The sequence below is a fragment of the Cervus elaphus genome, chromosome 24, assembly GCF_910594005.1.
Source record: "Cervus elaphus chromosome 24, mCerEla1.1, whole genome shotgun sequence".
Lineage (NCBI taxonomy): Eukaryota > Metazoa > Chordata > Mammalia > Artiodactyla > Cervidae > Cervus > Cervus elaphus.
In genome coordinates, this window is record NC_057838.1 from 18,413,167 (window position 1) to 18,428,209 (window position 15,043).

Genomic DNA, 15,043 nt, shown 5'->3' on the forward strand with positions numbered 1-15,043 from the left:
TTTGCTGTGACCAGTGTGTTTGCTTGACAAAACTCTGCTAACCTTTGTGCTGCTTTATTTTGTACTCCAAGGCCAATCTTGCCTGTTGACTTCCTAATTTTGCATTTCAGTCCCCCATGATGAAAAGGATATCTTTTTTTTGGTGTTAGTAAGAAGGTGTTGTAGGTCTTCATTGAACCATTCAACTTCAGCTTCTTTGGCGTCAGTGGTTGGAACACAGACTTGGATTACTGTGATGTTGAGTGGTTTGCCTTGGACAGAAACTGAGATCATTCTGTCGTTTTTGAGACTGCACCCAAGTACTGTATTTTGGACTCTTGTTGACTATGATGGCTACTCCATTTCTTCTAAGGGATTCCTGCCCTCAGTGGTGGATATAATAGTTATCTGAATTAAATTCACCCAGTCCTGTCCATTTTAGTTCACTGACTCCTAAGATACTGACCTTCATTCTTGTCATCTCCTGCTTGACCACTTCCAATTTATCTTGATTCATGGACCTAACATTCCAGGTTCCTACGCAATATGGTTCTTTACAGCATCAGATGTTACTTTCACCACCAGTCACATCCACAACTAAGCATCGTTTCTGCTTTGGCCCAGTCACTTTCTGGAGCTATCAGTAACTGCCCTCTGCTCTTCCCCACTAGTGTTCCAGACACCTTCTGACCTGGGGGGGTGGGGGGCTCATCTTCTAGTATCATATCTTTTTGCCTTTTCATACTGTTCATGGGGGTCTCAAGGTAAGAATATTGCAGCGGGTTGCCATTTTCTCCTCCAATGGACCACATTTGTCAGAACCCTTCACTGTGACCCATCCATCTTGGGTGGCCCTGCACAGCATGACTCATAGCTTCACTGAGTTACACAAGCCCCTTCACCTGACAAGGCTGTGACCCAAGAAGGGTGTAGCATGACTACTCCCGCTGTATTCTTTTTTTCCAAAATATTTTAGTGATTTTAAGTCCTGTGCATGTCCATGTAAATTTTTAAATAAGCCTGTCTGTGTCTATTAAAAAACCATGCTGGGATTTTGATAGGATTTGCATTCAACCTATAAATCAATTCTGGGAAAACTGACATCTTTGCTATGTTGAGTCTTGCAATGTATGAACACCATCTTGATTTTAATTGTCCCCTATGGGCTTCTGTGCCTCAGCTCCTGGGTTAAAACATCCCTGGGGCCCATATCTGCTGAAACTACCACAGCCTCTGGACCTAGAGCTGCCCTCACTGGTCCTGGTCTCTGGCACAATCCCCTGTGATTACAGCTTTGGCTACTAACTGTAACACTACAGAAAAAGCCAGAATTTGAATTTGAATTCTACAGCCATCACATGTCAGCGGAGGAACCACAGCCCTGGCTCAGTGAACAGGAAGACCTTCTTGGAAATCAGGCAAAAGACATGGATTTGAAAAGGGGTTCCCTGGTGGCTCCGTTTGTAAAGAGACCGCCTGCAAAGCAGGAGACCTGGGTTCAGTCCCTGGGTTGGGAAGACACCCTGGAGAAGGAAATGGCAACCCACTCCAGGATTCTTGTATTTCTTCCAGAAAAATCCTATGGACAGAGGAGCCTAATGGGCTATATAGTCCATGGGGTCGCAAGAGTCTGACACAACTTGGTGACTCAACCATCACATCATCACCATGGATTAAAAGGAAATCAAAGAATCATGTCTGGGAGCAATGGAAGCAGGCAGTGCCAAAATCAGGAACATGGCTGTCTTGCCCAGGAAGCTCTAACCATCATTTCTTTATCTATGTCACTCTACTCAAGATGTGAAGAACTAATGAAAGGTCCTCTTGGCTGAGCTCAGGCACTGTGACTGGCTCCTGGCTGGACCAGAAAGTAGGAGGAAGGATCTGGCTGACAAGACCTTTCAGCATCTGTCACAGAAAGATTCCACCCAAGCTGCTCACAGTGGAGGACAGGCTATGTCCTAGATGGAGTCACGGTGCTCTCAGGAGGGGATGTGAGCACTTATATACCACAAAATGTCAAAAGTTTATGCTAATTTTTTTCATTTGATCATGATTCACTAATTAGCAGTGTCTGGCAATGACTATTCATCCAGAAAGAGATCCACCCAACTGTGCATGAATATAGACCCACCTGCTCCACCAAGGATGTGTTAACAAATAGACAGTCTTGCTGAAACACAGGTGTGTGAAGCCTAGGACATTTCATGAATCTACTGGATTTACAGCCCTCACGCCGGCATTGAAGCTGCCAAGCTGATTGTATAGTGAACTCAAGTCTCTTAACCTCGGTGCTCAAGTTTTCTCATTGACAAAAGAGAGATAACAGTTCACAACTCACACTTCAGTGGGGTTTTTTAAATTACAAAGTACAACATACTTTATTTGTTACCTGTATGACAGTTATAACCCCAACTGCCTTTTTTATAAGCAGAGACCACCAGGTGGAGATCCCTCAATTTTGTTTAGATTTTTAAAATAGGATTGAGGCAACAAACCAGAGAGAGGAAATCCCAACAGACTGTTGAGTTACTCTGCAAGACAGAGAAAAAGAGAAATGGAAGACCTCCTGCCATTTGAAGAAATCTGGGAGGGGGTGGTGAGGAGCAGGGCGGGGAGAAAGGGAGGAAGGCCCAAGAGGCAGCACTGCAGTGACATCACGCTGCATGATGAGACCCCTCCCACGGCCCCGGAGACCCTCCCCAAAGAGGCAGTCTCATGGTCCAGTGGGCAGCCTACAAGGCAAGGGAAACTGCAAGCAACTAGAACCCAAGCAGCAAAGAAAGCCCATCCCACTTGGATCCCCACCCTATGAAGTAGCAGACATCTGGGACTTAAAGCTCCATGCACCATGGAATAAAGGGGCTAAAAACAAACACACAGGGACCTCCGGGGCAAGCAAGCCTCCTGCACCTTCTGGATTACACACATTGGCCTTCGTATCTCAGAACAACAGAAAATTAAAATCCCTAGCCCTTGGGTGAGTTTTCTCAAGCAGAAAAAGGAAAAGAAAGGTTCTTTGTGCCTTTATTCCATCTTTGATCTTCCATCCATTCTCTAAGGGCATAAATGACTGTTTATACATGTTTCCATATAAAAATCATACTATGAAAAGCCATCATAGTCAACAAAAGAGTCCAAAATGCAGTACTTGGATGTAATCTCAAAAAAAACAGAATGATCTCTGTTCGTTTCCAAGGCAAACCATTCAATATCACGGTAATCCAAGGCTATGCCCCAACCAGTAATGCTGAAGAAGCTGAAGTTGAATAGTTCTATGAAGACCTACAAGACCTTTTAGAACTAACACTCAAAAAAGATATCCTTTTCATTTTAGGGGACTGGAATGCAAAAGAAAGAAGTCAAGAAACACCTGAAGTAACAGGCAAATTTGGCCTTGGAGTACAGAATGAAGCAGGGCAAAGACTCATAGAGCTTTGCCAAGAGAACATACTGATCAAAGCAAACACCCTCTTCCAACAACACAAGAGAAACGCATGGACATCACCAGATGGTCAACACCAAAATCAGATGATTATATTCTTTGCAGCCAAAGATGAAGCAGCTCTATATAGTCAGCAAAAACAAGACCGGGAGCTGACTGTGGCTCAGATCATGCACTCCTTATTGCCAAATTCAGACTTAAATTGAAGAAAGTAGGGAAAACCACTACTTGAAAATGGACTTCCCTGGTGGCTCAGACGGTAAAGCATCTGCCCACAATGCAGGAGACCCATGTTCAATCCCTGGGTCGGGAAGATCTCCTGGAGAAGGAAATGGCAACCCATTCCAGTACTCTTGCCTGGAAAATCCCATGGATGGAGGAACCTGATAGGCTACAGTCTGTGGGGTCGCAAAAAGCTAGACACAACTGAGCGACTTCACTTTCATGGAAAACCACTAGACCACTCAGGAATGACCTAAATCAAATCCCTTACAATTATACGGTGGAAGTGATAAATAGATTTATCTATTTAATAGATAAATTAATTTAACTAGACCTGATAGAATGCCTGAGGAACTATGGACAGAGATTCGTGACAATGTATAGGAGACAGGGATCAAGACAATTCCCAAGAAAAAGAAATGCAAAAAAGCAAAATGGCTCACTGAGGAGGCCTTACAAATAGCTGTGAACAGAAGAGAAGCAAAAATCAAAGGAAAAAAGGAAAGATATACCCATTTGAATGCAGAGTTCCAAAAACAGCAAGGAGAGATAAGAAAGCCTTCCTCAACGATCAGTGTAGAGAAACAGAGGAAAACAACAGAATGAGAAAGATTAGAGATCTCTTCAAGAAAATCAGAGATACCAAGGGAACATTTCATGCAAAGATGGGCTCAATAAAGGACAGAAAGGGTATGGAAGAAGCAGAAGATATTAAGAAGAGGTGGCAAGAATGCACAGAAGAATTATACAAAAAAGATCTTCATGACCCAGATGATCACAATGGTGTGATCACTCACCTTGAGCCAAACATCCTGGAATGTGAAGTCAAGAGGGCCTTAGGAAGCATCACTATGAATAACGCTAGTGGAGGTGATGGAATTCCAGTTGAGCTATTTCAAATCCTAAAAGATGATGCTGTGAAAGTGCTGCACTCAACATGCCAGTAAATTTGGAAAACTCGGCAGTGGACACAGGACTGGAAAAGGTCAGTTTTCATTCCAATCCCAAAGAAAGTCAATGCTGAAGAATACTCAAACTACTGCACAATTGCACTCATCTCACACGCTAGTAAAGTAAGGCTCAAAATTCTCCAAGCCAGGCTTCAGCAATGCATGAACCGTGAACTCCCAGATGTTCTAGCTGGTTTTAGAAAAGGCAGAGGAACCAGAGATCAAATTTTCAACATCTGCTGGATCATTGAAAAAGCAAGAGAGTTGCAGAAAAACATCTATTTCTGCTTCATTGACTATGCCAAAGCCTTTGACTGTGTGGATCACAATAAACTGTGGAAAATTCTGAAAGAGATGGGAATACCAGACCACCTGACCTGCCTCTTGAGAATCCTGTATGTAGGTCAGGAAGCAACAGTTTGAACTGGACATGGAACAACAGACTGGTTCCAAATAGGAAAAGGAGTATGTCAAGGCTGTATATTGTCACCCTGCTTATTTAACTTATATGCAGAGTACATCATAAGAAACGCTGGGCTGGAGGAAGCACAAGCTGGAATCAAGATTGCCAGGAGAAATATCAATAACCTAAGATATGCAGACACCACCACCCTTATGGCAGAAATGAATAAGAACTAAAAGGCTTCTTGATGAAAGTAAAAGAGGAAGTTGGCTTAAAGCTCAGCATTCAAAAAATGAAAATCATGGCATCTGGTCCCATCACTTCATGGGAAATAGATGGGAAAACAGTGGAAACAGTGGCATACTTTATTTGGGGGGATTCCAAATCACTGCAGATGACTGCAGCCATGAAATTAAAAGACGCTTGCTCCTTGGAAGAAAAGCTATGACCAACCTAGACAGCATATTAAAAAGCAGAGACATTACTTTGCCAACAAGGTCCACCTAGTCAAGGTTATGGTTTTTCCAGTAGTCATGTATAGATATGAGAGTTGGACTATAAGGAAAGCTGAGCATCGAAGAATTGATGCTTTTGAACTGTGGTGTTGGAGAAGACTCGAGAATCCCTTGACAGGAGAGTCAACCTGTCCTTCCTAAAGGAGATCAATCCTAAGTGTTCACTGGAAGGACTGATATTGAAACTGAAACTCCAATCCTTTGGCCACCTGATGTGGAGAACTGACTCACTGGAAAAGATCCTGATGCTGGGAAAGACTGAAGGCAGGAGGAGAAGGGGATGACAGAGGATGAGATGGTTGGATGGCATCACCGACTCAATGGACATGAGTTTGGGTAACTCCAGGAGTTGGTGATGGACAGGGAGGCCTGGCTTCCTGCACTCCATGGGGTTGCAAAGAGTTGGACATGACTGAGTAACTGAATTGAACTGATACATGTTTCCTTATAAAAATCACTCTCCAGGCCCTTTTGTTTGTAGTGGGTGTGGTGGCTTCCTGCTGCATGCAGAGTTTCACATGGAAGCCTTTTTCTTTTGAACCAAAAGTATGGAAAACCAGCACCCTTTCATGGCCATGTGCTACAGTCCTTTGTCTGTGGGCTCTTTGGTCACATACTTGCAGGGTACACAATCCGTCACAGACGTGTATAGGGTGCGCCTGCCATGTGGAAGGCCTCCAGCCCATCTCCACAGGAGATGCCTAACCACAGCCTCTGCAGAACATGAATCTGTCCTCCAGCACGTGGCCCTGCCATTCCAGCCACGGCCAGGGCTTCAGACCCAACACCAGAGCAGCCAAATCCCAGCCTCTGGGGTGGACACAGGCAAAAAGACAAGCTGGGCCCATTGGGCTCTCTTCCTTAAGAGTTTGAAACGGGACGTGGGTAAGACAATGCAGAAAGTGTAGGTCAAGGTAGGGCATGAGATAGCTCTAGAGGCCCCAAGGAATCATGACCAAACTAGAATGAGGAGAAAGCAAGCCAACAGCAGAAGCAGAAGGAAGCAGAGAGAAGAAAAATCAGTTGCTTCACATTTACCCGCCTGTTCTGAGCACAAGCCACACCTTCACTCACCTCCTCCGATTCTCTCTTCCTCCTCCCATGTCCTCCCTTCTGTGCATAAACCCACTAAAGTGGAATGGTTAGAGCTGGCATTATGGCTGATGGAAATGCATGGTTCCAATTCCCTGGTTTCTCCCACTCCAGAACAAGATCATAAAGACATGCTGACCATCTTGTCACATGCAGGCATAATGACACCAGGGCCTTTTGTGGTCTCAGAGTACCCAGACAGAACACCTGAAAACTTAAGTTGCCCACCATGGCACTCTTCCCCCCACAGAATCTATCTGTAGCCTCAGAAAAAGAGAGGCTGGCTCTTGCAAACCTCCCAGGATGCCAACACTAAGCCATAACCAGCTAAAGAAGAAAGAAGGTCAGCACAGCGCGAGCGCGAGGCAATGCTTCCTCTGCTGTTCATTCAGGCAGGCTCTCAGTTCCATCAATGGGTTTGTGAAGAAGGGAAACAGAAAAGGATGGGGAGGTAATGTCACTATCGGCCACGATATATACGTGTGCAGTGGGGAGACAGGGCTGAACATATTTTCAGGATGTGGAAAGTAGATATGGCTCAACCAAAGAATTCATAGCTGTTGCTGGCATCCCCAAGACCATAAAACTGTGCACAGAAGCTACCTTTAGGCTTTGAGGATCAAACAACTAGATTCAAAACATAGATAACAGAGTAACAACCTGCTGCTCAACAGGGAGCAGGAGATAAAAATAATTTGCTACACTTCGCTGGGTCCCACCCCCATACCTTTAACACAGCAATCCTGCGTACTTAATTTATTAGAGTGTGCGCAGTCAGTCACAGATGAGAGAAAATTCTATCAGTGATGGAGGAATCAGCAGAAAGGAGGTCCACAGCCAGCTGTTAAACAAGAGTAAGGTTTCAGAAGCCAAGGAAGGTGCAGCAGGAGGAAAGGAATTCCTAGGAAAGCAGGTCTCCTTGCCTTAGGTCAGTAAAAGCCACCTACATAAAGAAATTCATATCTCATTTTTTAAATTATTTGAAAATAGGCTATTGCTTCAATTAAGAGACTGAATTAATTTCCTAGAATTAATTTGTTTTCTGGCTTTGAAATCAGTCATGAATGACACAGACCAAAAGGTACACCCAGACACTCCCTCTCCCAACCCGTCTTTTAAACAACAGATCTCCCTCCAGCGACCATTAAAAGGCACCCTAGAGCTATAAAGGAGCTATAAAGAATGAAATGCTAAAGCTGGCAGAATGAAAGTGGCTCAAGGTGACATGCCCCCCTCCCTCAGTGCTGACCCAAGGGAAGTGCCGGCTGTAGGAGACCGTCCGTGGCGATGCCTGAGGACTTGTGCAGGCAGCACTTAAACGAAGAAATACAAAGGACTGGACACACGGGTTCACTCTCCCACCACCACTCCTTCCTAGAGTCTCCTCTCGCCCCTCACAAAAGAACACGATCGTCGGGGACACACAGGTCGGCGGTGTCGAAGGTAGACAGATGGAAAAAACACTTCATCGTATGGAGTCGGTGAGAGCTTTTGATTCAGAGTAATGAGTAACTACTGTTTGAAGTCCCAGCCATAAAAAGTTAATAATAATTTAAATAGTCACTTTCCCCCAAAGTCTTCTTCCTCAATCCCGCAAGTTGTAATGTACTAAAGGAATATTTTCATTTATGTGTCCAAATACGTAATTCAGAGTGAAATTTCATGTGATATAACTGCAGGGAACTTTCTGGAAGAAAAAGGCAGTCCCCGAATGGATATATAAACTGCTTTAAGATTTTAAGATTTGGCAGAGCATACTGTGCTTTCGCTACACATAAGCCAGAAATGGAAGAGAAAAGAATTGGGTTTTCCAGGCACTGCGAAGGGACTTGTTTAGTGCTTCAGTAGGTTCACAGACTGCAGCAAGCCGGACAGGCGGCATACTCAACACAAAGTAGCACAGAGCCCTGAGCGTCCAGCTGGCACGGGGCCCCCGCAGAGAAAATAGGATGCTTTTGAATTAGCTGGCACCTCACCGATGGGGCCTGGAGAAGGAAATGGCAACTCACTCCAGTGTTCTTGCCTGGAGAATCCCAAGGACAGAGGAGCCTGGTGGGCTGCCGTCTCTGGGGTTGCACAGAGTCAGACACGACTGAAGCGACTTAGCAGCAGCACTGATGGGGCTGGAGGGGTGCTGCAGAAGGATAAAGTGGGGAGGGGGGCTGGGAAAACAGGCATAGAGGGACATGTGGATTCTGGAAGTGGGAAATTATTTTTCAAACAACTTTAAAATATTACTAAGGAATTAATGTATGAGATGGTTGAATGGCATCACTGACTTGATGGACATGAGTCTGACCAAGCCCCGGGAGTTGGTGATGGACATGGAAGCCTAGCGTGCCACAGTCCATGGGGTTGCAAAGAGTCGAACACAACTGAGCAACTGAACTGAACTGAACGTATAGAGACTGTCATCAGCAGGAAGGAGTATAAAGCAGGGATTGTTGTTGTTTAATTGTTCAGTTGTGTCCACTCTTTGCGACCCCATGGACTGTAGTCCACTAGGCTCCTCTCTCCATGGGATTTCCCAGGCAAGAATACTGGAGTGGGCTGCCATTTCCTTCTCCAAGGGATCTTCCTGACCCAAGGATCAAACCCACGTCCCTGGCATTGGCAGGCAGATTCTTTACCACTGAGCCACCAGGGAAGCAGGGATGCATGTCATAAAAAACACTCTGTGGCCAAGATCCCCTGACCATTACGACCACATATGACTGGGATGTCTCTGGTGCTCCAGTGGCTAAGACACCACACTCCCAATGCAGGGGGCCAGGGTTCGATCCCTGGTCAGGAAACTAGATCTCACATGCCACACGTAAAGATCCTGCATGCCACAACTAAGACCTGGCACTGCCAAATAAATAATTTTTTTAAAAAAGACCACAGATAAATGAACATAAAAATCTAATCAAGCAGATGGATGGTAATCTCCAAGGGATAAGTCATTTCACTGGGTATTCACACTCTAGTCCCTGGCCCAGGTATATACTAAGAGCAGAAATGTAAACATATACCCATAGAAAATGTAAACATACACACATGCACACATATGCACCTGGAGGTAGAGCATCCCATGACCCGAGAACAGAAGGCACTGGGAAAATTCATTCACAAGAACTTTTTAATTGCCTTGTGTATGTTTTTCATCTTCCCCATTTCTTCTGATGGTGATTATGATTGTGTTTTGAAATCATGGTCTACCACCGCAGCACTGTAATTACATAAATATGGCATCATAAATGAGGGTTAGTGCTAGAAATAGCAGAGCAGAGAGGGGTGCTATTTGTCTCTATGGATGCAAGTGTGTGTGCGTATTTTACAAAAAAACTCCAACATACGTGGTATTTGGAAATCCTTTGCTACTCCAAGCAAGGGCAGCTTAAGAAAAAGAATAACCGCCTCAGTCTCATTTTCAGCTGAAAAAGATGAAGGCAAAAAAGGCAGGTTTTTCTAGCCATGGTAAGTGGAAATAACCGGGTAAGAGCTAGGCCCTGACTGAGCTTCGCACTGAGCTCGGGGCCCTGCACTGGCCCGTGCTGAGGCCCCGGGGCTCCGCCTGGGGCAGGACTCAGTCTGGGTGGTGCATCTTGTCAGTGGCACCCCTCAGCACCCCCTGGGGCCCCAGGGAATGGCTATTAAGCACCATTCAGCACAGGAGAACTACCTTCCTCCCTACTCCCACCCATTCCTGCCCTCAGATCACCAACCAGATCTTCAACCCATAGGGGTGGGAGTTGGAAGATAGAGAGCCCAGCTTCCTCCATTCTCAGGGAAAGGAAAATTCTAAAGTGTATTCCATGAGTCACACAGAGTAAGTGGCAGTCCTAAAACATGTCAACAAATTCTTTGAATGTCAGTCCTCAAAATGGTGAAGCCCAATTCCCCTGCCCTCAAATGCAAGCGACATTAAGTGACACTTCTAATGACCAGAATATGATGAGACTGATGCTCTGTGACGTCCAAGCCGAGGCGGTGACAACGCGGCCTCTGGGGAAAGCCGGAGCCACGTTGTGAGAACACACATGGAGCTCGCGGGGAGGCCCGCACAGCGAGGGGCGGAGGCGTCCTGCCAATGCCCGGCACCCGCACCAGCCACGTGGCTGAGCCGCCTTGGAGACGGGTCCTGCACCCAGCCCGAGCCTTCAGATGCTGCTGCTCCGACCACCGTCTTGACTACAATCTTACCAGAGGTCTTGAGCCACAGCTGCCCAGATAAGCCAGTTCTGAATCCCTAAGCTCCAGGAAATGTAAGTATAATAAACAGTTCTTGCTTAAGCCATTAAACTTTGGAGTAATCTGTTACACAGCAGTCCTGGTGGCACTGACCCCAATGCCCACAGCTGCAACCTACTGACCAACTCCCTCACTCTGCTCCCTTAGATCACCTCCAAATTCAATGACCTGCACTCAGAATTCTTGTCTCCAGGTTTGCCTCTGGTGTCTCAGACATCCCATATAAGGCAAATATGATTTTTATCCTCACTTTAAGGATGAGAAAACACACACAGGTTACAGGCACACAGCAGGCAGTGACAGAATGAGATTCCCTGAATCCTAATTCACTGCCCTCTTCTTCCTCAAGGCTGCATCCCTCCAACCCCACCCCTCTTCGCTGTTAAGCAATCTCTCCTCCCTCCCCAAGAACAATAAGTTAATTTTCTCATTCACTGTAGACAAAGGCACCTGCCATAATCACAAAATGTAAAAAAAAAAAAAACAAAAAAAAAACTAAGCAAATTCAACAACAAAAGCAGGAACTTTGAGTCACTGACGTTTCAGTGTATTTATTCCTCCTAATGCTACCTGTACAAGGCAGGGAGAAATAATTAGTGAATTAACGGGCTGTTCTTTGTTGAGACTGATGCAAAGGCTGGATATGACTCTCTGTTCTTACATCTGGGATACAGGACTGGCCTAAAACTGCTGACCAACGTCACTTGTGATTTACTGACGTTCTGAACAAGTGACATGCTGCGTGGGCAAGAAACAATGAAGAGGAAACCTATATGTGCTATGCTTTCTGTTCCGATCAAATAAAATGTACAGCCAGCTTCAGCTGTCAGACATTTAATCATAATCATTACTGTGCTATGTGATAATTAGGCATAAATGGGACATAAATGACTCTGGATAGCACCATTTTATCTATTAAACAACAACTTCTGTGTTTTTCTTCTCTCTTTAATAGTTTCCCAATATCCCAGCTCTACTTGGTGTCGCTGTGTTTGTTCCACTGAGCCTAAAAGACAGAAGAGAACCCACGCTGGCTTTGGAACCAAACCAGTCACGCACACCGCGTGACCTTGATAAAGGCACCTTATGTCTTTGGACTCCGGTATAAGGTGGAAATGAGGCCCCTCCCGCAGGATGGACATGAGAATCAAATGAGACGCTGAATGAAACTTCCAGCACGGTGTTAACATGCAGTAGGCACTCAATAAGGTCTTCTTCCTATCTCATATCGACATTACTTCCACGTACAATAATGTCAGAGGTTCTCGATCTCCCCATGACGTATTTTCTTCTGCCCTGGGTCCCATTCCCCAAAGCACCTGACTTCAATCTCCAAGTCACATGATTTCACACTAAAATTCCCCAAAAGACTTCCTATCAACTGAAGGAATGCTACCAAAGTAATCAGGACAACTGGCTTTGAGATCATTCATAGCAATAGACAGGTTTAAAATTTAGCTACGAGCAAGAGTGTCAGCACCTTAGCATGAACAACTTCTAGTTATAGACAAATGATGATGGTAAGATCTCTACTTGGTTTGGGTATAGCTGGTGAGGAACTGAAAGATATTAAGTCAACTGAAAGACCTAAAGGAAAAAAGAAAAAAATACCACCACCACTGTGGAACCCAATATGCACCCAGTGAGAGGCTGGCGGTGTTTTGGAATAATTTAGCTAATACATATGGATGGAAAGTGTCCACAAAAATATTCCACATCCTTCTGGCTGTGTGCTCTCCTGCCCTTTGGCAGGCATGGTGAAGGCAAAAAGTTTGCTGCTCTGAGGTACCAATGCCCAATGATACACACAACAGCTCATAACCACACAGTAATAGTAATAACTACCACTTCTTAAAGGCTAACATTTATTTGCATACCAAGGTTACCAAAGAGCTTTTCTGTCTTACCTCCTTTGACCTTCTTACACCTGAGTGGGTACCATTAACTCCATTTCACAGATAAGCCAACTGAGACCCAGACAGGTTAGATGTCACGCCCAAGAAGCCCATGAACAATAAGCAATAGAATCAGATCTGAACTCTTAACCTCACATTTTTGTCTCTTATCAGCGTCCCTCTATTAGCTTCTTTGAGGGATAAATGGAAACTAATTTATAAATTCTCCAGTTAGATTTTCTTGCCCTGGATTGGCTTTTAGACCGACAAGCACACACATCCAAATCACAAGCAGGGTACTGTAGAAATAGCTTAAAAACAACCATGTCGGACTTCCCTGGTGGTCCAGGGGTTTAAGACTCCGCCCTGCAATGCAGGGAACATGGGTTCAATCCCTAATCTGGGAAGATTCCACATGACTTGGGGCAACTAAGCCTATGCACCACAGGTACGGAGCCCAAGCTCTAGAACCCGGGAGCTGCAACTACTGAAGCCCGAGAGCCTAGAGCCTGTGCTTCACAACGAGAGAGGCCACCACAATGAGAAGGCTAAGCACCAGAGAAAGCTCACGTGCAGCAACGAAGACCCAGCACAACCAAAAATAAAATAAAATAATTAACTTTAAAAAAAAAAAAATTAAAAAAAAAAAAAAAAACAACCATGTCTAGGGAATTCCCTGGTGGTCCAGTGGTTAGGACTCGGTCCTTCCACTGTTGGGGCTCAGGTTCAATTTCTGGTTGTGGAACTAGACCACGCAAGCCACCCAACGAGGTTAAAAATAAACATATATATAAACAACGGTTTAATGACCTTTGAGAAAATTCCTTATGAATAGAGAGTCTGCTTCCCAAGGCCCAGGGCAATGGCAAGTGTGGTTGTGTTAGGACCATTTTAGATAAAAGACCACATAGTCATAAAGTCTCATTCTTTGGAGCAATTATGGCAGCAAATACTCCCATCTGTGGTGCCGCTTGCTTCTGCAGAAGGAAGCATTCAGAGCTGGCCATCAAAGGCAGACCTTGACTGGATTCCCTACAAAGTAATCCGGTTTTTTCCAACTTCCCCACGCTGCCATGGGGAATTCTGACCACAAATGTTAGATTTCTCTGTAAAGCTCTCGACCTCCCTGGAAAAGAACCACTCTCCAATATCAGAAATGGAAGCATCACTTTCAAAATAAGGCAGTGGCTACAGGAGACCCACCCTGAGCCAGACTGTGCCAGAAGCTGGGGTCCCTGGGCCAGGAGCAGATGGACCAGGTCCTCCCAGGGCCCAGCATCAGTGTCTCCTGGAGATACTTAAAATCCCAGCAGGTCTCCATTGAGAGCTAATTATTGCCAATTAATTCCAAAACTCTGCAAATAGGAAGGAGGCCTTAGTCTTGCTAAAGCTCTGATTCTCCTGTTCAGCTCCAGCTGAAAAACACTATTAGAGCAGAATCTAGAATGTTCCAAACTTGCTAGATTCGAGAATCCCCTGATGTTCCTAGTAAAAATACCGATTTGGGGACTTCCCTGGCAGTCCAGTGGTTAAGACTCTGAGCTCCCACTGTAAGCGGGCGGGGGCTCCCTCCCCGATAGGGGAAGTAAGACCCTGCAAGCAGCGCCGCAAGGCAAAAAAAAACAACATTCATAGTTCATCTTTATCTCCTGAATCAGAATTTTCAGTAAGGTCTTGGGAATATGTATTTTGAACAAAAGCCCAACGATTCTCAGACTTGGGAAAGTTAGACCAAACCTGTTAACTGTCCTCGAAAATTCAACAAAGTGAAAAGCCGACCCATGGAATAAGAGGATACTTGCAAGTCGTCTCTCTGACAAGAGGTTCACGGCCAAAATACATAAGGAAACCCCACAGGCCCCAAACAAGAAGACAAGCCGGTTTCATAAATGGGCCAAGAGATGGGGGACGGCGCGGGGCGGGAAGGGAAGCCGGGCTGAGGCGAGTCCTTTTCTCCCGAGAAACTCAACGCCGTCGCCCCCAGCCCAGCCGGACCGCGTTCTTTCACCTGCTGGTGAGAGGCTCGCGGCTACTCCTTGGCGCCCTCGTCCTCCTCCACCCTCACGGCAGCAGACCCGGGCCGGCGCGTGAGGCCCGCGAGGCGGCGGCCGCGAAGGTCCTCGGCTTTTCCCGCCTCGGCGCCCGGCGACGGGCCGCGCCAGGGGCCAAACCGCGAAGCTCCCGTGCGCGCCCCCTGGCGGCGCTCCTGGGAATGGTGACGCCCCCCGACCCCGACCCCAACACACACCCGCGTCTGTTCCCGCCCTGCCCAAACCGAGTTCCCCAGGTACCCCAGACCTGGCGTAGCA

At 45.9% G+C, this 15,043-nt stretch overlaps 1 long non-coding RNA gene across 1 annotated transcript in view; it reads right to left on the reverse strand.

The window, feature by feature from the left end:
- Positions 1-14,843, reverse strand: part of LOC122683300 — an 89,820-nt gene extending 74,977 nt beyond the window's left edge. Inside the window, exon 1 of the long non-coding RNA XR_006337676.1 lies at positions 14,743-14,843. This is a non-coding gene — a long non-coding RNA (uncharacterized LOC122683300). The remainder of the gene's footprint in view (positions 1-14,742) is intronic.
- Positions 14,844-15,043: the final 200 nt, after the last annotated feature.